Raw genomic sequence first — 24,716 nt, 5'->3', positions numbered from 1 at the left:
CAAGGTTTGCAAGACGGGATTCTTCGAGAACGAGACGAGAGCGAGTCTCATAAAAAGATGGTAAGGGGTCAGTTTGTTGAATGAACGAGGCAACATGGGAATAGGTTTCATTTAAACCCTTAATAATTTGCAGGACTAATCGTTGATCAGAGATGGTGACGCCAACATTACCAAGACGATCCGCAATGGATTTTAATTCTTAACAATAGGCCGAGACATTTGGAAAATTATCAAGGCTGACATTAGTGAACTGACCTTCTAAATAGACAACACGAGTATTTTTATTATCATGAAAAATACCTTGTAAGCGGTCCAGCTTGTTTAGCGGTGGAGTTCGGCTTAAGGATGGTATGGAGGAGTTCAGAGGAGATGGTACCATATATCCATTGAAGCACGACGGCATCATTACGCTCCCAAGTTTCTTTGGCAGCCGCATCAGCGAATGTCGCGGATGGTTGTGAATTGATATGATGAAGAACCTGGTGAGCTCGACAGTGAATTTTGAAAAGTTCCGCCCATGAGTCATATTCAGAGGTCTCAATTTCAAGAGGAGAGGAGATGAATTGTTTGATGTTGGAGAGGGAAAGATTGTTTTTGTCAGCCATTTGAAGAAGAGAGGAGGAGAGCAGCGGAGAGAACAGATAGGTCAGAGGAGCGAAGTCCCTGATACCATGAAGGAATTATAGTCCGTGCCTTTCATTGAATGATAAATCAGTTTATATACAAGTATTGTATTCCTATAAGCTAGGTAACTAATCTATATTCTAGGCAAATATCCTAACTGCATAATTTACATACAAAACTAGAAAATATTTACATATTATCTATTAAGTACATCCGTCTTCTTATTCCGACGTTTGTGGGAGGCCTTGAGTTATAAAGATTGAATTAGGCATAGTGGTTTTGTCTTTGACTTGTAGTACTCAAGTTGATTCTGAGTGCTTCACTTAACTTTGTCAAGTACCCCTGCTTGTTCATGTCCTACAGGTTTTCGCGCTGATATATATCAATCAAAGGGTTGCATTCCGAATGATAGCTCCTTTAGCTTGCCAGTTACTTGTAATTTGAATCGATCTTTACTGAAATCCCAAAGCTTTTCTTATCTAGAATGGGGAATTGGCAAGTCTTATTTTTCTACTGCATTTTTAAATCCTGATAAATATGGAATAAAACTGTCTACTTGTCAGGACAACTGTTCTATCGACTGTTCGTGTTTGGGAATTTGGTATAAAAACTCATCAGGTTTGTGTTATTTGATTCGAAACCAATTGGGTTCAATTTCGTCAAGTAATTCTGGTAGAAGTAATGGAATTGGTTATATTAAAACTCAAGTAGCAAAATAACCAGCAGCAGCCGATGCCGCTACCGCCTCAGGAAAATCAGCTTCAGGGAGGTGGAGCGTTAGATTCGTCGGGGAAAAGGAGGGGAAGACCACTTGGTTCTGTTAATAAGAAGCAGCAGCAGCAGCAGGTTCATCAATAGCAGGAGCAGCTGTGTGATTCTCTTGGTATAATTTCATTTTTATTTCGAATTTTTTGGTGATTTTTTTTATGTTTATAGTCTGTTTGAGATGATATTGTTATGGGTAGTAGAATTGCTTATCTGATGATCAGCAAAAATTAACCGAAAAAAGAAAATGGAGGAAGCTTCGTATGAATATCATGATTCGTGACCCTTTTCATGATTCAGCACAATATATTGAGTCATTCGTCCTATTTACAAAGTCATAGTTCCGAATAACAGCACAATAACATGTGGTAAAAAAAAGAGTAAACAAATCAAAGTAGTAAAAAAAAATTTAAGTGACACCGGAATAACATCACAATAACAGCAGAATAACAGTAGAATAACAGCACAATAACACGTGGTAAAAAAAAAATCAAAGTCCTAAAAAAAAAATCAAAGTGACACCGGAATAACATTACAATAACAGCAGAATAACAGCACAATAACAGCACAATAACATGCGGTAAAAAAAAGAGTACAAAAATCAAAGTAGTAAAAAAAATCAAAGTAGTAAAAAAAAAAGTGACACCGGAATAACATCACAATAACAGTAGAATAACAGTAGAATAACAGCACAATAACACGTGGTAAAAAAAAAGAAAAAAAAATCAAAGTCGTAAAAAATTCACATAGAATGAGAATAACATCACAATAACAATGAATAACAATAACAGCACAATAACATATGGTAAAAAAAAGATAAAAAAACATCAAAATCGTAAAAAAAATCAAAGTAACAGCAGAATAACATCACAATAACAGCGGAATAACAATAACAGCAAAATAACATGTGTTAAGAAAAAAAAGAGAGAAAAAAATCAAAGTCGTAAAAAAATCCAGGTAAAAAAAACACAATAATAGCATAATAACACGAGGTAAAAAAAAATTTCAAGTAAAAAAAATCCGGTACAAAAAGAAAAAGAAAAAAAGGTAACATAATGAGTAAATTAAAGAAAAATATAAGAGAAAACAAAAATCAAAGTGGTAAAAAAAGCATAATAGCACGAGGTAAAAAAAAAAAAAAAAAAGAAAAAAAAAATTAAAGTAAAAAAAAAGTAACATTAGAAAAAAGAGAAAAAAAAGTAAATGACAATGGTTTTATATGACATGTAAGATTTGATCTTGGCCACTCATCTCTAATATAATCTAGTGGTGAGATTCCCCAACTCACAACTCCCCATGCTAATAAAATCACTAAATCCAATCTATATATATATATATATATATATATATATATATATATATATATATATATATATATATATATATATAACCAAGCTGAGTTGAAGCGATGTGGATGCACCACGTGTCAACCCAGCTTTAAATACAAGTATTAATTATAGCTGAACATTAAATATAAACATAATAAATACAATATAAATCTTAGCAAAATATTAATTTTAGCTTAATAAATTTTATTATAAAATTACATTAAATAATTACGGTGATTTGATTCTAAATTTATTAAAAAATGATTTTGATAGAAATTCTAAAATGTAAATAATTACGTTCATTACGAAAAATGTTTCAAATTGAGTATAATTTTCATTATATTTATTGAAATATTTTGATTTGTAGAGATGATTAAAGTGAGTGTCTCATAATGTTTTATGTTTACGTAAAAAGACATTTTGAGAAAGTTATAAAACTTAGACCATTAAATCCTAAGAAAAATATATTTGGAAAATGCATTCTCTACGCCAAATCTGGCAATCAATAAGGACCGTATCACAACGGTTTAATGCATTTAATAACGACACTTAGATTACCGTTTTCCAAATATTGGCGGAAACCTAGACCGCGCTAATAGGAATTACGGTTTCCCTCGAAAATCGTTGTTATTATAATTTGACAACGGCTGATTAACAAACCGTTGTCAAAAGCTTTTAACGCTTTCCAAAAACTCGTTATAGAATCACTCTTATCAACGATTGTTAGAAAACCGTTACCAGTTTAAGATATTGGCATTTCGAAAACCGTTACTAAATTAACACCAGCAACGGTTTTTGTTACCCGTTGTTATGTTATTGCTACAGATCTTTTGTAACCGTTATTATTGTCTATTATGAGATAACGGTGTTTCAATTCAACCGCTGTCAGTATTTGATTAGATTTTTCAATTTGATTACTGCATTCAAAATTGAACTTTAATAAATACTCAATTTGACCAATAATATTCAATTGACCAAAATAATTCTATAAATACGTCTTCATAATGTTTTAAGTCAAATTCTAAATTATCAAACATTTACTCTCTAATTTCTTTCAAAATATCTCCCTAAAAAAATATGGCTGGTGAGCTACAATCACGTTCTCGTTACGCACAGCCTTTTACTTGCATTCCCCATAATCTCCTGGTTCATTATGGTGTGAATGGAAAAGGGTTTAAACCCTAATTTTGGGTGGTTGACGGAAATGCTTCATAACTCCAGTTTCACCGCGGTTAAAAAAGTGTACCCTGTATCTACAAACAAGCAAGGTTTTGTAGGCTTCGCTTTTATCGTGTTTGACGAAGCCAACTGCCATGATAGTTTTCGTCAGGCAAGAAAATTAGGGGCTAGATTTGCAGGGGAAGATGCGGGAAAAGAGGACTTCTATTCGGATGATAAACAACAAGGCATTATCTATGGGTTGCGACCCATCTTGATCATCATCTGCTGAAACATTGCAGGAAGCATCACATTCTTGCCACCGTGCCTATGTCATGGGATAGAGAGGCCATTCCACCTGCGCTTGCCGGTGATAATGAAGGGCCGATCTACAACTTGATCTGTACCGAAATTCATAATGAGTATCCTAATACTTCATCAGATTCTAATAATTAAGTCTTTAGTTATTATCTGGCATTGAAAGTTGTATTTGGATTATGGTGGTGGTTTGAATTAAAGTTTAATTATTTTTGTTTTTTGTTACGTTTTTTGTTACCCCATCCTCTGGAATTCAGAGACAATATCACCACAAAAATATCAAACTTTTATTATAATGACTTAGGTTTTTAGGAGTACATTAAAATATCAAGCTAAAGAACAAAAATCGCGTAAAACAAGCGTTGACAAACGTGAAAAAACAAATGTGTAGTGTGGAGTTGAATGGAGGGAGTATGTTTTTTGTTACGCCATTCTCTGGAATTCAGAGACAATATCACCATATATGTCTCTTTCAGCTTCATCCCAATCCACACAGTCGGTTTCCCATTGCAACGGCACTGTCCCCTACTCGGCAATGCGACCTTGGCGGTGCAGAATCAGAAGTAGTAGGAGACGGTCGCATTCATTCGCAACCCATAAATATGGGCCTACCCGCTGTTCATCCTGATCAAACCAGATTCTCAAAGAGTCATTGTTATAGAATGCCCGCTCAAGTTTGCGAGCCTGACGAAAGCATTCCCGCTCCTCACCCCCGCTAAACTCGATGAGGGCACACCGCCCGAAGCCATGATGCGCATCATTGTCCGGGTAGATAGTTTGAACCAAATTCAATCCGGCTAATCGAATCAAACCTATTAACCAGTCAAGGCTATACGAGAGTATAGCCTTTCCATGCCCGTCCTCTGTATACAGGAGATTGTGAATGATGCACGTAAAGGGTTTAGCGTACATAAATCTACTTGGGGGTCCTACAAGAGGTTCATATGATGCTTCATCATCATCATCAGCGGATTAATAATATGAACCACTGTAAGTTGATGAACTTGACGACATAATCGATGTGGAAAATTAATGGAGAACTTAACAAGTTAAGAATTGGAAAGTGCAAACGGTACAAGTTAAGATTGTGAAAATTATAATTCTACTTATAATGAGTTTGGGTTGTATTGGAAACGGTATAATAAGATAGTAAGAATTGGAACCGGTATAATAATAAGATAAGAATTAGAAACTTAACAAGTTAAGAATTGGAAAGTGGAAACGGTAAAAGCTAAATAAGAATCGGTCCAATTACTTAACAAGAAACACAACGGTTATCAAAAAACCGTTGTCCAATTAGTAAAAACACAACGGTCCAATTACTTAACAAGACTAATGCATGCCTTGTAATTTTTACTTTTTCTGATTCAAAGTTGCAGTATTGCGTGTTTAACCATATGTATAACATAAAATGATAACGGTTCTTTGTTAAGCCGTTATCATATTTCACATATCAACAACGGTTGGACAGAATTCGTTTTAAAAAAAAAATTGCTTAATTATCTATGATTTTCTAGTGTTTGTGATTTGACTAATGCATGCCCTCTAATTTTTACTTTTTCTGATTCAAAGTTGCAGTATTGATTCTTTGACCGTATGTATAACACAAAAAGATAACGGTTCTTTGTTAAGCCGTTATCATATTTCATATATCAACAACGTTTTTTTGTAAATCCGTTGTCATATTACACTTATAAACAACGGTTTTTCTTACAACCGTTTTAAATACAAATCCAAAACTGAAAAGTTTGTGGTTTTACCAATGCATGCCCTATTATTATTAGTTGTTTGACCATTATTCACCTCATGCATGCATGCACATTTAATACAAGTTTGAATGTAACGTATGGATGAAATTAATTATAACTTTATTATACTATAAATAGTATCACATTTGCAGTAACAATAAGAATCACTTTATTATTATTAACCTTTTTACTTCACTTTTTTAATAATCTACATATACATACATATAATAATTAAAAGAATGTCGTCGTCTTCATCATCTGCAGTCGCACCTTCTCAGCAATCGGTAACCCGCTATATCAACCCGATTACGTGCATAATTCACAATCTCCCAGTCATACGCGATTCTGCTGGGAAGCGAGCTTCTAAGTCTCTTAACCCATTGAGGGACATCCTCATTGAGAATGGATTTTCAAATGTTAGGGCAATCCACCCGGCTTGGATTTCTGGTCGTGGGTTTCTTGGATATGCTCTGATCGTGTTTCGAGGGAATGGTCTTGACGATTTTCGCCAAGCAAAACAACTCGCTGCAAGGTATGCATCACCTGACAAACAAAGGGGCAAAAGTGACTATTATGACGGCGGCCCTAAGGATCGTTATGTACACGCTGGGCCTTACTTATGGGTTGCCACCGCTGAGGACACTCATATGATGAGAAGGTTCATACCGTACAGTTTTATTAATGTACCGAAATCATGGGAAGACGAAAAAGTGCCTCATTTTGATCACCGTCGTGATGCCGAAGTAGTAAGCCTGATTTATAATCAAGTTTATCCTCAGTACCCATATCCTCGTCAAACTCATGTTAAGGTGTTTAATTAATTAATTTACTTATTAGTTAGCTGTTTGTTTTGTGGTTTTTATTTATTGTGTTTCTTTTTTTTTCCCTTGTTGTACTGTTTTTTTTTATTTCGCCATTGTATAATATGCTCGTTTTAATATATGCTCATTTTAGTATATAGTTCTACTCTTTATTACATGCATTTTGAATATAAACACCTCTAAACATGACACGATAGTGCATAAAAACCGTGTTAGATCATAAACACCTCTAAAAATAAATGGAAATTCGATGATATTAATAAGATAAATACAACGGTTCTTATAAGAACCGTGTTAAATTATGCAATTGCTGAATAACATTATTTTAAATAACCTTCTTTATTTCTTTATTTCTTTATCTCTCTCTCTCTCTCTCTCTCTCTCTCTCTCTCTCTCTCTCATTACTCAAATTATGTCAAGTGGTAGCTTTTCTTCTTCCTCTATTTCAACAGGGACATGTAATTGCTCAGTTCCGGCAGCATTGCGGACTTCTTGGATTTTGCAAAATCCGGGAAGAAAGTTTCTTACTTGCAAATTCTATAATACCGAGACTAAAATGCGTGGATGCAATTACTTCAAGTGGGTTGATGAAACAATGACTGAGTAGCAGAGGAAGGTTATAAACAGGTTAGTGAATGAGAAAAAGAGCATGGATATCGAGATTACTCAAGTGAGAAGTATACTATATCAATTTGAAGAATCGAAGCGGGGAAATGACAGTGAAATATTAAAGGCAAAAGAAGAATGCAAGAAGTTAATCATGGATATCGTAGAACTCAAAAATAATGAGGCTTGGCTTAAGTTAATTGTCAAATTTCTTCTTCTAATTGTTATTTACCTAGTTTATTATGTATGGTGGTAGTTTGTACTCTTTATGTGTAAACTTGTAATCCTTTAAATTAATGGAAATATAAGCAAGATTTTCTAAGAAACATATTGTAATTAGCTGGCATATACCAAATGATGCTTTATTTCTTGGCGGTAAAATCAAACACAATGAAATATAAAATAAAACGGTTATACCCAAACTGTTGTTAAGGACGTATACAGTTATAACGGTTCAGGCCGTTGTTATCTATATAAAAATGATGCTTTATTTCTTGGCGGGAAAATCAAACAACATGAAAATATTACAGAAAACGGTTATTTATGACCCGTTGTAAATAGTACGAATCAATTACGGTTTCAAACAAAATCGTAGTCTGTTTGTAAACAAAATATAACGGTTTTTCTTATACTGTGCTTATTACTTTCCAATAAACAAGGTCTTGCAAGAAGTGTTGTATTATTCACACATATATACTCTGAGCTTGTCCTCTCCCACATAATATTCTCAAACATTGAGCTTTCCCTCTACCACCAGCCTACCCATCGCCGTCGCAGTCATCGTCATTGTCATCATCGCCACTGCCGCCGCCAGATCAGTCCGGATTCTCCTCTCTAAAGAAGTAATAAACCCTTCTCTCGGTAGATTTGTTTGTTTTTATATGTATGCATTGTTATTATTTGTTTATTAATTTCTGCTTTAGATATGGTCCAAAAGCGCAAAAGAAACGATGGAAATGCGTCAGGCGACGACTCAGGTGATGAGAATAATTTGCAACACACTTCGGGCCGAATGCGCCACAAGGTTTCCCTAGAAGTAATAAATTCAAAGATACCTAATCCTTTACAATGGGATAAAGATACGGGGCTGCCATATGGTGAGTATGTCGTGTATTTTGGAGTTGGATTGGTTGTTGTGTAAGACAATATGTGCCTCTCGGTACGCCGCGTATCTGTGAACTGAGTCAAATACAGAACACCATACTAACAAACAGAATAAAGGTATGTATATACAATATTAAATTTTTTAGCTGAAATTAAGTTACTACTTGATATGTGTATTAGCCGAAACACTTATACCAACTATGCTCATCATATATGCAGTTAGCTTACGTTGTCCCCGAAAAGTATGATAAGTACCTAAAAACAAAGACTGGGGAAGCCCTCAGTTCTTGGAAGTTAAATATGGTTGAGAACCACTTGTTTAACAAGGAAACCGGGGAGATGAACAAGAAACCACCAACAAAGAAGTATCCGTATGTCAGTCAAGACCATTGGGATAGCTATATCGCTTATAGGCAGTCTGACAAGTTTAAGGTAACTTAATAATAATAAGTAAAGAAGTGTACTTAGTTTAGTGTTTAGTCATGCTTACGTTTCTTGATACAATTTATTTGATGAAGGCTATGAGTGAGAGGAACAAGGCGAACATTTCAAAGAAAAAAACCGTCTTTTATGGCTCCCGAGGTGGTTATAGATTGATTAAAGAAGAAACTTGCAAGTACATAATTCTTATAGTATTAGACTATTAGGTGTTTTAGTCGGATGTTATATATGTTCATCGTAATCATACATATTTTGAGAGGATATCAATGTGATGAATGAATTGTAGGCAAAGCTTGGAAAATTCAGTCGTCACGACACTTGGGTGGAAGGTCACACTCCTAAGAATGGAAAGACGGAAACTGAATATGATAAGGACATCAAAGATAAAATTGTAAGTTTGAATAAATATGTCACTCCTACCACTGGTAGTCGGAGTTATATAATTGTGTGTTACTAAATGGTTTTATGTGTATGTAGAGGATCTGTGAGAAGGAGGTAGAGGAAGGAAAATGGAAGCTTGAAGGACGTGATGACATTCTTGCTAGGGCAATCGGCAAAGTAGAGCATCCGGGTCGTGTGAGAGGGGTATCGACGCATGTTGGTATCAGTAAGTATTTTGGGAAAACTACTCGAAGTGGTGATGATTCCAAGAAGGTAATCTATAAATACTATATTTGAACCAACGTAAATTATAAATATATATGCTGACATTAATCCTACTACACAGCTACATAAAATATCCAAGTTGATGATGAGAATGTTGGAAACTGGGGAAAAGCCATCAGAAAAAGAGATGGATATGGTTCAAGAGGTCATAAAGGAAGCAGATGAGAAGGAGCAGGAGGAGAAGGAGGAGGAGAAGGAGGAGGATGAGGAGGAGGAGGAAAAAGAGGTAATAATATTTATGTCTTATATATATACAATGTGATATGATTTGGAAAATCAGTAGGTGTTATATGAACAAGTGTTAATGTACAAAAGGAAGCCGATGAGGACATGGCAAGGGAGAAGGAAATGGCGAAGGAGACTCAAGTGGGAGCCGAGGATCGATATCAGGCAGTTGAAGAGGAAGAGGAAGCCAGTAAGGCCGTGACACAGGAAGAGATTGAGGTAGTTGATGATCAGACGCTCTTCTCTACACCGAAAAAGGTAATAGCTGCTAGTTTATAATTATTCATCTCAGTACACGTTTTTTACTTATGAAATTTATTAAGGTAGTGAATGTATGTGTACTAATTGATTAAAGCTATCGTGAAGGGCGATTGCAAGGTGGCTTTTCGTCTGTTCTGTTTACAAGGGAAACAGAAAGTTGCTGTTGCCAGGGGATACGTGTTCGCTTACGACCGGCTTCAACAAGTTAAGGTTCATGGTATAGCCCTTCGTCACAATTTCAGTAAAGTGGAAGTGTCCCAATTATATAAAGACGAGTATGGGGAAGTACAAGTACCATTTCCTACCGAGGAGGTCACGTATTTGAAAGAAGCCCTGAGCTCTTATGTGCAATGGCCTAACAACTTCATCAATGTTGTCATCCCCGAGGTACCTATAAGCAGACGTTAATTATTACTTGTTCTTTAAATACATTAGGGTATGTATATTAACACATCGTAAGTACTTTAATCTTTACATTTGCAGACGTTAAGCAAAGCCATGGCAGCAGCTAAAGGAATTACTACTACGTCAACGGAAGTTGTTGCAGTCAAACCTGCTTATGATTCTTATTAAAAATCGTGTGACTATAAGAAAAAAATGAAAACTGCTTCACTGATGGCTTTGCACAACCTGGCTGTAAAGAAGTCACCTAGAGGGGATGTAGTCATGATTAACATTGAACAAGAAAGTATGGGCGCAGCTGATGTAGCCGTACTGGACCCGAAGCAACTGATGGAATTCGTCGACCTTGACAATTTAGATGTTGTTCCATGTGGCGTAATAGGTACCTGAATAATCAGATCGCTGAGAATATGGTCCCATTTCACGCCTACGTATTCTTGAGTCCTAAGGCGTTCTCTATGCACAGAATTTCATACGAAGAACAAATCAATAGTATCGCTCGTCGGTTGATGTCGTCCAAAAAACTATGGCTTGCCCCCTACAATGAGAATATGTATGTATAATACGTGATTATTCTAATGAATCACGTTTCTATAAATTTATTACTAACATGCTTAAATGCGTGTAAATGAACTAACAGTTCAATGTCTCAAATTGAATAGGAAGCATTGGGTGCTACTGGTAATCCAAGTGAAAACAAAAACAGTGTACTGGATTGACTCGCGAAGGCAAACCCTCTAACAATTATGTAAGGATGATAACTGAGTAAGTTTACAACCTTCAATAATGTCATTTGTTATTGTATGACTTGAGACATATATATGCAAATAATAATGGCATGTGTGTATATTTATGATTTAGTGTTTTTGAAAAAAAAAAAAAGATTATGTCCACTTGGGAAATATAAAAGCGACGTTGTTCCCAATTTTATCACGCCATTAGTAAGTGTATTCTTAATAATTACTCTTATCATTTAATTAATGTTTATGCGAGAGGTTTATTATCTAATTCAGCTGATTTGTGTGTGATTTATATAATAGTCTCCTAAAGCACCAGACGACAAACAACGCGGTTTTTACGTTTGCCAGTCCATGTGGGAGGTTATCCACAGAAAACTATCTACCATTCCGATACGGGTTAGTGTGATTTAAAAACTATTTCAGACGTAAATTGAGTTCAATTCTGTATACTTCCACCATGTATTACTGTAATACTACGGTTTTCTATGTCTATGGGTACTCTGTCGAGTGGGGCCTACTCTGTCGAGTAAGTATGTTTTTATGTGAAACAGTAGTGTGTCTGATGTGTACTCGATCGAGTATGTGAGGCACTCGATCGAGTAAGGGGCACTCGATCGAGTAAGTTACTTACTTAATCGAGTAAGTTACTTTTACGGGTTGTTTTGACGGGTTTTGATAGCAACGTGAGAAAGATATATAAACTTAATCCGTCAGTTTCTTTTCACTTTTACACTTTTTCTAAACTTCACAAAAGAGAAGACAAGGTTACGTAGTTCTCCTCTCTCATATTGCTATCAAATCCCAAGGCTTGTGTCGCCATAATCCTGAGTTCTTTATACCGTTAAGACCGTCATATTATGGGTAAGATCCTTGTACCATTTTTATGTTGATCCGTTGATTTTAGTTGAAACCCTAATTGGGTAATTTGGGGGTTTTGGGAGTATTGTGTTTATTAGATGTTGATTGTATGATTGTATGTTTGATAGGAGGTGATTGTATTGAAGAACGATTTTGATTAGCTGCTAGACCGTCTGTGGTGGTTGCATTCCAAGTAGGGTTTCCCTACTCAGTATTAGTTACATGATGTGTGTGGTGATTGTGCTGTAGTTAGTGATTGTTGATTGATTCAGACGGTAGTGAATTCATATTGTTGATTGATTCAGACGGTTGTTGATGTTGTATTGTGGTTGTTGTTTATCTGTCTGTGTTCTTCGGGGTGCGTCTCTGGCTGAGTGGAGTCACTTGCGGGAGTGGCTTCACGCCCTTAATTCGCCTTCTGTGGAACCCGCCATAGAAGGGATGTGCACATTAATGACCATGGGTTTATCGCTCGATGGAGATGAGCGGGGCTTAGGTGGGAACGGCTGTGGTCCCCCTGGCGGCGAGGAGTATCTGTTGCGATGGGTACTCTGGCAGGGCTACACACTTTAGTGTGTAGCCAGTTATGAGGTGATTGGAGATGGAGACTGGGATTGTGTGTGAGCTGTTTATATGATTGTTTCAGTGTGGCTTTGATTGTGTAGTTAGTTACTACTGACCCTGTTTAAATGTTTTAAAAACTGTGGTGATCCATTCGGGGATGGTGAGCAGTTATTGAGCAGGTATGATATGACGCGTATGGGATAGCTGGGATAAGTCATCACGTGGCGTTTAGAAGTCTTCCGTTGTGTCAGACGATGTTCTATAGCTTTGATAGTTTTATCAGTAGGCCGTCTGAGATCCTTGTATTTCAGTTTAACAATTTTGATGTTGAACATGTAATCACTTTAAACTATATTGTTATTTAAATTATGTTTCTTCATTGTCATTTGATTATCATTGCCTCGGGCAACCGAGATGGTGACGTTCTCATACCTTAAGTGGTCCTGGTAAGACACTTGGAGTATGGGGGTGTCACAATTACCTCTATTTTGATTATGTATATTTTGAATTGTAGTTTCCATAAATACTCAACAAAGCCCCGGAATATTCGGCAGAGGACATCAACCTGATGAGAAATATGTGGGCCAGTTATGATGTTTCATTAGCGAGGTCACAATAGTTTTCTCATGCTTTATGTACGAGTGTGTATATATAGATCCATTGTGTATTGGTTTCTATTGTTTTCTCAATAGCAGTTGTGTTTTGGCTGTTGATCATCCTGTTTGTACTGTTTTTAAAAAGGGTTTAATTGATTGCGGGGTGTAATATTTTGATACAAGATTGAATTTTTGCACTGCACAACTGCTGGAATGCTATTTTTCAGCAGCAGCTGAAAAAATAGCATTTCAGCAGCTGCTACAAACGCTGCTGAAAAAATAGCATTTCAGCAGCTACTAGAACAGGCTAAAATCATTTTTTTAAAAAAAAATTTAAAAACGATAACGGTTAAAAACAACCCGTTGCAAACAATTATTTGACAACGGTTTTATTTAGATAAATAACCGTTGACATATTTCCCTCTCATTCAAACCGCCAAAAATATAAGATAACGAACGATAACTGTTGTCGAGTTCAAAATTTTTACAACGGTTTATTTAAGCAGAACCGTTGACAAAATTTCATCAATATAAATAGAAAACGGTTACATACCTTTGTCAATAGATGAATATTACAACGGTTTTGCACGCAATAAAGCCGTTGTTAAATTTTGACATTCAATTAAATAAGATAATGAAATGAACCGTTATCATATATAATATTTAACAACGGTTTTGGAACGATAAGACGTTGTCAATAGTAAACTACGACAACGGATTTGATACCGTTCTTAAGATTTAACAACGGTTCTTGATGTTATATAACGGTCGCTTGTTATTTGTACAACCGTTGTATATATTTAACAATCGTCGTTGCAATAACGATCCCGTGTTTCTATTTAAAAACGGTAATTTGCATTATTTGACCGTTATTGGATGTCTTATTTGGCGTAGTGATTGTATTTCTTAAAAAAATAACTTAAAGAAAACTACTAAGAGATAAATTTTTATGTGGTAATGAAAAAAATTACATTGCGAGAAATTGAATATATATGAGATTTCGATAGGTTTAAATAGTGTGATAACGAGTATATGTGTATGAGTATGTATGTACAGAGTGACCACGAGTGCATTTGAATAATCAAAACAAAAGTAATGATTATTAAATAATATAGTATTATAAACGAGATGAAAAAGTAGAAAAAACGCTACATATTTCTTTAATATCTTCAATTAAAATATGTATACGTCAAGTATAAATATTGATTGTGACTAGCTAAATATTACTTTTAGTTAAATATTTTATATGTTATGTTTTAAATACTTTGAAGTTAAACCTCAAAAAATATTATTTGAGAAAGTTTAACCTATTTTATTTACAGGTATCTTAAACATTATTTATATATAGTTGTTTAAAAATACAAAAGGTGCAATATTTACAGATATGTTTGACACATAACACAAATAAGACACAATCAAAACATTTGAATAAGTTGGGTTTGAACTCTATATGTTTGATACATAAATATCACATGTTACAAATAAAAAAAAAGTAAAAATTATTACATAAAATTATATTCACATCATTTTTAACAAATATTAATTGATTTGGAACATAACGTATCGTGAAATGATACAATTTGAGAACTTAATGTTGATTGTTGCAATATTGAAATAAATTTTATTTTAATTAATATGATATTTGATCAGTCACAAAATAATTTATAAAACTTTGGTCATGCATAATTAATTATCACTTATTAGTTTTAATTAAAATTGTATGTATTTTATTTTAAAACATTGAGATTACACCTAAAAAAAATTAATCGAGAAAAATTAATTTTTTTTTTTATTTATAAGTAAAAATATTAAATGTCATATATAAAATGTTATTTTTTTCAATTATAATAATTAAATTTTAAAACAGGTTACGCGAAGCGCGAGATACTACCTAGTGGAGTACCTATTGCTGGGTATAATAATATCGGATTTTCTAAAATGTGCCCTTAGCGCACACGATAAAAATTCATTTAAGAAAATATATTTAAGATTTAACCATAAGAAATAAAAAGATATACTCAAAATTACCATTTTTGAAAAACTGTAATATGAAATCTAATCAGACAAAGGTGAACACCGTAATAATTGGAAATAAGTTAAAACCGAATCTAAAATACGAATCAATCAATCATTATCATTATCTATCTATCTATCTATCTATCTATCTATCTATCTATCTATCTATCTATCTATCTATCTATCTATCTATCTATCTATCTATCTATCTATCTATCTATCTATCTATCTATCTATCTATCTATCTATCTATCTATATATCTATCTATCTATCTATCTATCTATCTATCTATCTATCTATCTATCTATCTATCTATCTATCTATCTATCTATCTATCTATCTATCTATCTATCTATCTATCTATCTATCTATCTATCTATCTATCTATCTATCTATCTATCTATCTATCTATCTATCTATCTATCTATCTATCTATCTATCTATCTATCTATCTATCTATCTATCTATCTATCTATCTATCTATCTATCTATCTATCTATCTATCTATCTATCTATCTATCTATCTATCTATCTATCTATCTATCTATCTATCTATCTATCTATCTATCTATCTATCTATCTATCTATCTATCTATCTATCTATCTATCTATCTATCTATCTATCTATCTATCTATCTATCTATCTATCTATCTATCTATCTATCTATCTATCTATCTATCTATCTATCTATCTATCTATCTATCTATCTATCTATCTATCTATCTATCTATCTATCTATCTATCTATCTATCTATCTATCTATCTATCTATCTATCTATCTATCTATCTATCTATCTATCTATCTATATTAATAAAGAAACCTTTTTTCGAGCGTTTATAGAGAGTCCAATTTTTATGAACTACCTACTAGCAATGTTTAAAAGGAAAAAAAAAAAAACATTCCCAATCAAAGTCTGTTTCATACTAGCTGGAATTCACGTAAATATAAACTATGTATCTTATAAACAATTATAAACACTCGAGTTTTAGTAGGATTCAAACACCTTTGCATATTAATACATATATATAAGACTTGATAATACATAACAAAAAGAGATCAATTTTGGTACCCCTTTTATTCTTTAACTTTCTACCTTCCGTTAAACTGCATCAAGATAAATGCTTTGTTTTTCATATTTCCTTGCAATGTCAATAGACTATAGCTTTTTTTTTTTTTTTTTTTTATTGCATGCTCAGTATAGAAATAGCATATAATGATGCATATTATTTTTTGTAACAATTTTGTAGTTTTTGCCGTTATAGTAATAGATGCTTTGTTATTCTACCGTTATAGTTATGGACGATCTAGTAATCGCAAAGGGACATTTTTTCCGCGCATAATGGTTTGAACAATAAACCAGATTTTTGTGGCTTAGTTGCTAAGTATTCCTCTATGTTTTTTTGTACATATTGTCCAAATTCTTTAGTTATTATAGTAGTTTACTACTATCGTAAGCAGGGGCGTCTAAGACCTCGTGTAATCACGGGCGGAGGAACCGGGCCTCTAGTTTTGACACTGAATTTATAAGCGTTCTTGATGAAATTCAATATAAACTTCGAAGTATAATACACTTGTGCATTTATATTTGGGACTGTTGGAGCTAGTGTCCTCCACAGTTAGTGTGATAACGTGTATAAATCTCTTATAGGTTCACAGGATATACTTAGTATTTTATCAGTTGATTAACGTTTACTAATAACGGTTGGCTTGCTAGAAGTTTGACGTTATTATGATATTGATGGCGGTGATCAACTAGTCCCTAAAAGTCACAGCTAAAGGATGTGTTTGAGAGATGTGAATATATGAAAATATAATCACATTGATGCCTTATATGACTAAAAGGTTAGTCCATGTATTTGACTAAAAGGTTAGTCAATGTGATGATGAGTCGATTATTTAATACAATTAAATAATATCAGCTGAGACGAATTAATTGTTAATTCCTAAATAGAATATAAACTGTTATATTTAATTAAGGTATATAATGTTAGCTTAAACGAATTAAGATGTTAATTCGTAATTAAACATAAACGGTTATATTTAATTAGCAAATTATAAATATGCGATATTTATAGTTAATGTATATATTAGACGAAATCGTCATAATAAATGATGACAGACCGGCATTAATAAATCGACTACAAACTGTTGTATGTGGACTTATTAATACATGACGACATAAATGACAATTGATAATGATACACATTTTATACAATATGATAACAACCTAAAATAATAATATTTTCTCCTTATTTGTTTGGTTGTTACACGATTAAAGGGGAGAAAAAATAAGAAAAAGATCTTCCCCTCTTTTTCTCCTTTTAGACGGTTATATAGGAGAGGGGGGATGATCATTTTCTCTCTTGATTTTTACTCCATACTCTCATCACAAAACCCTAAAAAATTATTAAGAATTAGGGTTCTCTTTCTAGCAAGAAAAAGGCATTTCTCGGAGCATCTTGGGTGCAACGATTAGGAGAATATCGATCTCGATATTTGTTCTTAGGCCAAATTGCTAGGACCGGAGGTTAATTCTAATCTCTATTCTTTTGTTCATGCATTTCGTTTATGACTCGTAGTTTCATATTTCATAATTTCGTTATAATCCGAATTTTTCTTGATGAAATATACCGATATTTCTAACAAGTGGTATCAGAGCTTTGGCCACGAAATTATTTTATATGATTTTCATAAATGGATTAAAACAAAAAAAAAAAACAATTTAATTTTTTTTTTTCGGCCGTATCAATTTTTTTTTTTTTGCCGACATTTTTTTGTTTTGTTTTTGATGCCTTGTTTCCATTTTGATTTATTGATATTGTTGTTTTAATATGTTAAGATGATAATATGATAACTTTATAGATGTTTTGATTTAATAAGAATTAAATTGAAATGTAAATGGAAATTGTTTTGATTGATGATGTTCATTTGTTTTTGCTATATAGTTTTGGCATACATGGTGTTAAATTGTTGTTTAAGAATCATGATTCATTAATTTAATAATGTTCAAATCAATTGTGATGAATCAATTATTCAGATAATCGATTTAATCATAATTTAGATATTCATTTTAAGAGGTTAAATTGAATCATCTAGTTTGGATCTATGTTTAAATTAAACGTTGATGATTATGCCAATCTTGTTATAGTAGCAAAATTAAACAAATTTGTTCACATAAAAGGGGTTATTTTCGAGAAAAGAAAGAAAAGAAAAAAAACTTGTTTTTTGAAATTTTAGGGCTGAATGCCGAGAGCATTTAAAAAAAAAATAAAAAATTTCCGTTTTTTTTTTGTTGTGTATTGGCCAATAATTATTATACATTATATCTATAATGTATGATTGTTTGTTGTGAAAAAGTTCACAAATTTTAGATACCCAATTATTTTAAAGTGGTTTAAAATGATGTTAGATTAATTCATATTACAAGTTAATGTGTATTAATATTGGAATTATTGTGAATATGAGGAATTGTCACATAATTTTGATCATTTTAAAATAGGTGGTTTGGATAAATTACTCTACATAATTAAGGAATTATGTCTTGAATGATTAATTTATTGTTGATGCATTTTATTTAGTTGTATGAATTGTTGAATGGTTTATTTACGTATTTTTGCAATCGTTTGTAATTTGGAATTACCTAGTGTGGCCTTAGTTGATTATGTTTTCGTAATGATGGAAACATAATCTTGATGTAATTTTGAGATCTCGAATCTCCTTTGGTTTTCTTTAGTATTATGTTTTTGAAATTAGAATGTAAATAGGTTTATTTTGTAATTTATTAATTGTAATTTTGAGAAGACTAAAGATGGAGATTGGATTGCTCACTCCCGCTACATGGACCAAGGTGGAACATCAAGACAAGCTTCTCGGGTCCTAGGAAAGATTCCAAAGTTGTATTTATGTTCGTTTTGGTAGATAGGCCACACTAGGACTTTGTTTTTGTTTTACGTTTTTCCATTCTTGTTGCTTTTCTTCGCATGATAGTTAGTGCATCATTTTCCGCCTAAACCAAACCACCTACTTATATGCATGAAAATTGACTCATATAGTTTGGATGTTAGTTATCATGGACATAAAGATGTCACGCTATTTTAAGCCATCATCTAAGTTTATTCATTCTCGCATGCTAGATATTAGTTCACTTAAAATGTATTAAAATAAAGTTGATGGGATCTTCCTCTAAAACTAAAATTGAGACTAGTCTTTATAGGCCAAACAACTGTGAATCCCTTCTTCGTCGGTAGGCATATAAGAACTTACTCTCCATATGACCCCTTCTACGTTGGGTAAGTAGTTTGTGTTGACTTATTTTACCTCAACATTATAATCCGAAGAGTTTCTCGAGATTATGTTGGACTATAGATAGAATTTACAGAAATTTATCAACCAAGAATTCTAAAAGTAGAATTAGCCAAGAGGTTGGCTTATCAATTTACAGATAATTGAGTCTTGGGATCATTTATATAATTTTTGAGGGAGGTCAATTGTATAGATGCTTGAGTCTTCGCATTATAACAGTTTTGCATTAGACTTAAATCGTAACGATGAGTATGCTTATTATGTTTTTCTTCTTCTTTTCGCAGTGTAGAATTCGTTTTATATTGATAATACTGCTTACAACAAATGGCTGGAAATAATGATATCCCTATGCCAAGTGCCACACTTGCACGCGAGTCCTGGCTCAAAACTTTCATGGACCACATGAATCAGTCCACACGACTGAAGAATGACGGGTCCAACTTTGCGGACTGGGAGGCATCATTACGGAATGCTGCCATTGCTGAGGGTAAGCTCAAGTACTTGACTGAGCCAATACCACGAAACCCAGGCCCCAATGCAAGAGCTAACGAGTCACTTGCTTATAGTGACTTCGTCATGGAAGCGGGTGCGATAAAGAACGTACTCATTTTTGCAATGGAAACCAATTTGCAAAGACGCTTCATTGCTCAAGGTGCAAACAAGATTTTCACCACACTCACTAATGAGTTCTCAAAAGCACCGAGAATCGTTACTTATGAGCATACCTGTCGCTTCTTTGAGGCGAAACTCCAGAAGGGCCAACCGGTTAGCCCACACATTCTTGACATGATTGAGAATGTCGAGAAACTGGAGGCACTTGATTGCAAAATCAGTGAGAGCATAGTCATTGACCGTATGCTTTATTCACTTCATGATGGTTTTGCCCTTTTCAAGGCAAATTACTACATGAATGACATGAAGAAAAGTCCTCATGAGCTACACTCACTTCTCGTACAGACCGAGAAGGATATGAAATTGAGTGGGAGCATGAAGCAAGATGTTCTCATGATTTCCAACAAGAATAAGGGTAAGGGAAAAGCTCACGGCGACCTAACTGTAGGAAAGCCAAAGTTTAAGAAGTCAGGAAACGGTAAGAGTGGGCCTGGTGAGACTAGTGGCTCACAAGGCAAGGCAAAGAGGAAGGGCGGTAACGTTGAGTGCCACCATTGTCACAAGACTGGGCATTGGAGGAGGAACTGTCCCGTGTACCGTGAGGACATAAAAGCAGGCCGCGTCACTCCTGTTGGTATGTCATCTTATATTCATATGATTGAGATTAACCATGCAAGTTTGAACTTGGGTACTTGATAATCTTTGGTTGTGGTTCTCATCTCTGTAATCATTTGCGGGGCCTAAAAACATCACACCCCTCGCAAAAGGTGATGTGGACCTACGAGTCGGGAATGGAGCAAGAGTTGCTGCGTCTCAATGGGAACATACGTAATCCGACTCCCGAGTGATTTTGAGTTATATTTATATAACCGTTACTATGTACCCAGTTTATCTAAGAATATTATTTCTGTTTCCGTACTTGATAAAGACGGTTTTCATTTTCAATAAAGGACAATAGTTTGTATCTTCTCTTTTAATGAAATGGTTTATGGCAAAGCAGTTTCCATGAATGGAATTTATATCTTAGATCAAACCACAGATATATTACATGTGAATAATAAGAAATTAAAGGTTGGTGACAAAGATCAAACTTATCTATGGCATTGTCGAATGGGACACATAAATGAAAAACGTGTAAAGAAACTCATTGAGAATGAGACTATCTCCACATTTGATTTCTCATCATTTGGCACGTGTGAATCATGTCTTATCGGCAAAATGACTCGAATTTCCTTCAAAGGTGTTGGAATGCGCGCTAATGACCTATTAGGACTCATACATACTGATGTATGTGGACCTATGTCAATCACCGTAAGAGACGGCTATAGATATTTTATCACTTTCACGGATGATTTGAGTAGATACGGATATGTCTACTTAATGAAGCATAAAAGTGAGTCTTTTGAAAAATTCAAGGAATACCAGAATAAGGTTGAGAACCAACTGGGAATAAAGGTTAAAGCACTCCGTTCAGATCGTGGTGGCGAATATATTTCAAATGAGTTTGATCAACACCTTAAAGACTGTGGAATAGTTTTACAGTTAAAACACCTCAATTAAATGGTGTGTCCGAACGGAGAAATCGAACACTACTTGATATGGTTCGATCCATGATGAGTCACACGGTAGTACCTGATTCATTATGGGGTTTTGCTCTTTTGTCAGCTGCTCTTATACTTAACCGAAGTCCGTCTAAAGCTGTCGACAAGACTCCGTATGAGATATGGAAGGGAACGGTCCCTAACTTGTCCTTTATTCGGGTTTGGGGCTGCGAGGCTTATGTCAAGTGGAGACACAAGGATAAGCTCGGCCCGCGATCGGTCAAGACATACTTTATTGGTTATCCAAAAGGAATGTTTGGTCATTACTTCTATTCGCCTACCGAACATCGAGTTTTTGTTGCGGCTAGTGCAAAGTTCTTAGAGAAAGAGTTTCTCGAGAACAAGTCAAGTAATAGAACCTTCGAGCTGTCGGAGATTCAAGAACCAACAACCGAGGAATAGATGGAGGAAGATGTTCCTTCAACTTATGATACAGCTAATATTCCTCAGGAACCTAGGAGGTCGGGTAGAGAGTAATGAACCCGCTACCTATAAAGGTGCCATGACCTTTTCCGACTCTAAGCTATGGCTTGAAGCCATGCAATCCGAGATGGACTCCATGTATGAGAATGACGTATGGGATCTTGTTGATTTACCTAACAAGGTACGACCTCTTCAGTGCAAATGGCTTTACAAAATAAAGCATTCTGTAGAAGGGCAACCTGATATCTATAAGGCACGACTAGTGGCAAAAGGTTTCACTCAAGTGCACGGATTGCATTATGATGAAATCTTTGCACCCGTAGTTATGTTGCATTCCATTCGGATAATCTTAGCGATTGCCGCTTTTCATGACTATGAAATTTGGCAGATGAATGTGAAAACCGCCTTCTTAAACGGTTATTTGGAGGAGGAATTGTACATGGTACAACCTGAAGGTTTCATATATCCTGAAAATCCTAAGAAAGTGTGCAAGCTTAAACGTTCCATTTATGGACTTAAGCAAGCTTCTCGGAGTTGGAATCATTGTTTCGACCAGGTGATAAAATAGTATGGTTTCACTCGATCGGTCGAGGAACCATGCTTATATGTCAAGTCGAGTGGGAGCAAGATTGTTTTCTTGATATTGTATGTCGATGACATACTCTTGATTGGGAATGACATTCCTCTCTTATCTTCGGAAAAAGGATGGTTGAAGAACCATTTCCAGATGAAAGATCTGGGTGAGGCACAACGCATATTGGAAATCCGTATCTATCGAGATAGATCACGACGGATGTTATCACTGAGTCAGGAGTCTTATTTAGATAAGATTCTTGAAAGGTTCAGCATGAACAACTCCAAGAAGGGGAACCTTCCAATGACTTCTAGGATGCATTTGAGCAAGTTTCAGTCACCCAAGACATCGGAAGGGGTCGAACGCATGAGTCGCGTTCCTTATGCATAAGCCATAGGATCAATCATGTATGCCATGATATGCACAAGTCCAGACGTGGCATATGCATTGAGTATGACGAGTCGGTACCAAAGCAATCTAGGTGAAACACACTGGATGGCTGTTAAAAACATCCTTAAGTACCTACGGAGAACTAAGGATTGGGCATTGACTTATGGAGGAGATACTAAGCTATGTGCACCTCGGATTACGAGATGCTAGCTTCCAAACGGATCGAGATGATTCGAAATCTCAGTCTGGATTCGTCTTTACTCTTAATGGTGCTGCGGTCAGCTGGAAAAGTTCCAAACAGGAAGTTGTAGCACATTTTACTACTGAATCCGAGTACTATGCCACTTCAGAAGCAGCAAAGGAAGCTATATGGATGCGTCAATTCTTACAAGGACTAACCATAGTTCCTAGTTCGAATGACCCAATCACCATCTATTGTGACAATAGAGGTGCCATCTTCCAGGCCAAGGAGCCTAAGTCTAGCAACAAGTCTAGACATGTACATCGGAAGGCTCACCTGATCCGTGATTACGTAGAGCAAGAGGAGATAGTGATTGACAAGATTGCTTCGGATGACAACATCGCGGATCCTCTCACTAAACCATTGAAATATGATAAGCATGAAGGGCACGTTATTTTCATGGGAATTAAACGTGTTCCTGAGTTGTAGTAGTTGCTTATGGATTCGATACATTTTCTTTTTCATATGCTATTTATAACTTCATCGTATTATTTCATATGTTGTTTTTCATGTGGATTATACGACAACATTGAACGCCAAAAAGTGAACTGAATTACATTATATTTGTTTTGATCCGTAATCGCCTACATGAGCTGATAACTCTGGCTATTATATTGTGAAGTTGATTGATGGTGGGTTCAACGAGCCATAAGTCAAACGGTTGGCTGGTCGATCACAGATGCGAGTTATAACGATAACTCGTAGGACATTGTGACAATGTAATGGAGTCCTAAATGTTTAAAAACATTCGGTGCCAGGTCGTGGATTGGACGTCCATTGTGTTCCTAGAGTCGATTCTTTTGACTATCGACTGTCTCTTGAGATTAAGGCAGTTTTTGGGTGACTTTGGTTTCTTTCTCATGGTCGACCGTAACAGGAGGCTAAGCAGATTTTTACTGGGTCATTTCATACTGTGCTTGTATCTGCAGGATTCGAGTTGAAGAAAATATCCATCCTTTATCAGGTTTAGTCATTTCTCAAGGCCACTTAAGGAGTTGTAATAGAAATGCATAGCCATGCTCGAATGATGATTCGTTTATCAGTTAAGTTACTCTTTATTCGGGAAAACCACTCTTGATATTGATCACTTGTAAAAAACGACCTTTTTGAATACGGATTTTGCAAATTGTTTTACATTGAGTGGGAGAAATTAAGGATATGAGAATCGGTTATCGCACATACACTTGTGAGGACAAGTGGGAGATTGTTGGAGCTAGTGTCCTCCACAGTTAGTGTGATAACGTGTATAAATCTCTTATAGGTTCACAGGGTATACTTAGTATTTTATCAGTTGATTAACGTTTACTAATAACGGTTGGCTTGCTAGAA

The sequence above is a fragment of the Silene latifolia genome, chromosome X, assembly GCF_048544455.1.
Source record: "Silene latifolia isolate original U9 population chromosome X, ASM4854445v1, whole genome shotgun sequence".
Taxonomy (NCBI): domain Eukaryota; kingdom Viridiplantae; phylum Streptophyta; class Magnoliopsida; order Caryophyllales; family Caryophyllaceae; genus Silene; species Silene latifolia.
Note: the sequence above shows the minus strand (reverse complement) of the source record.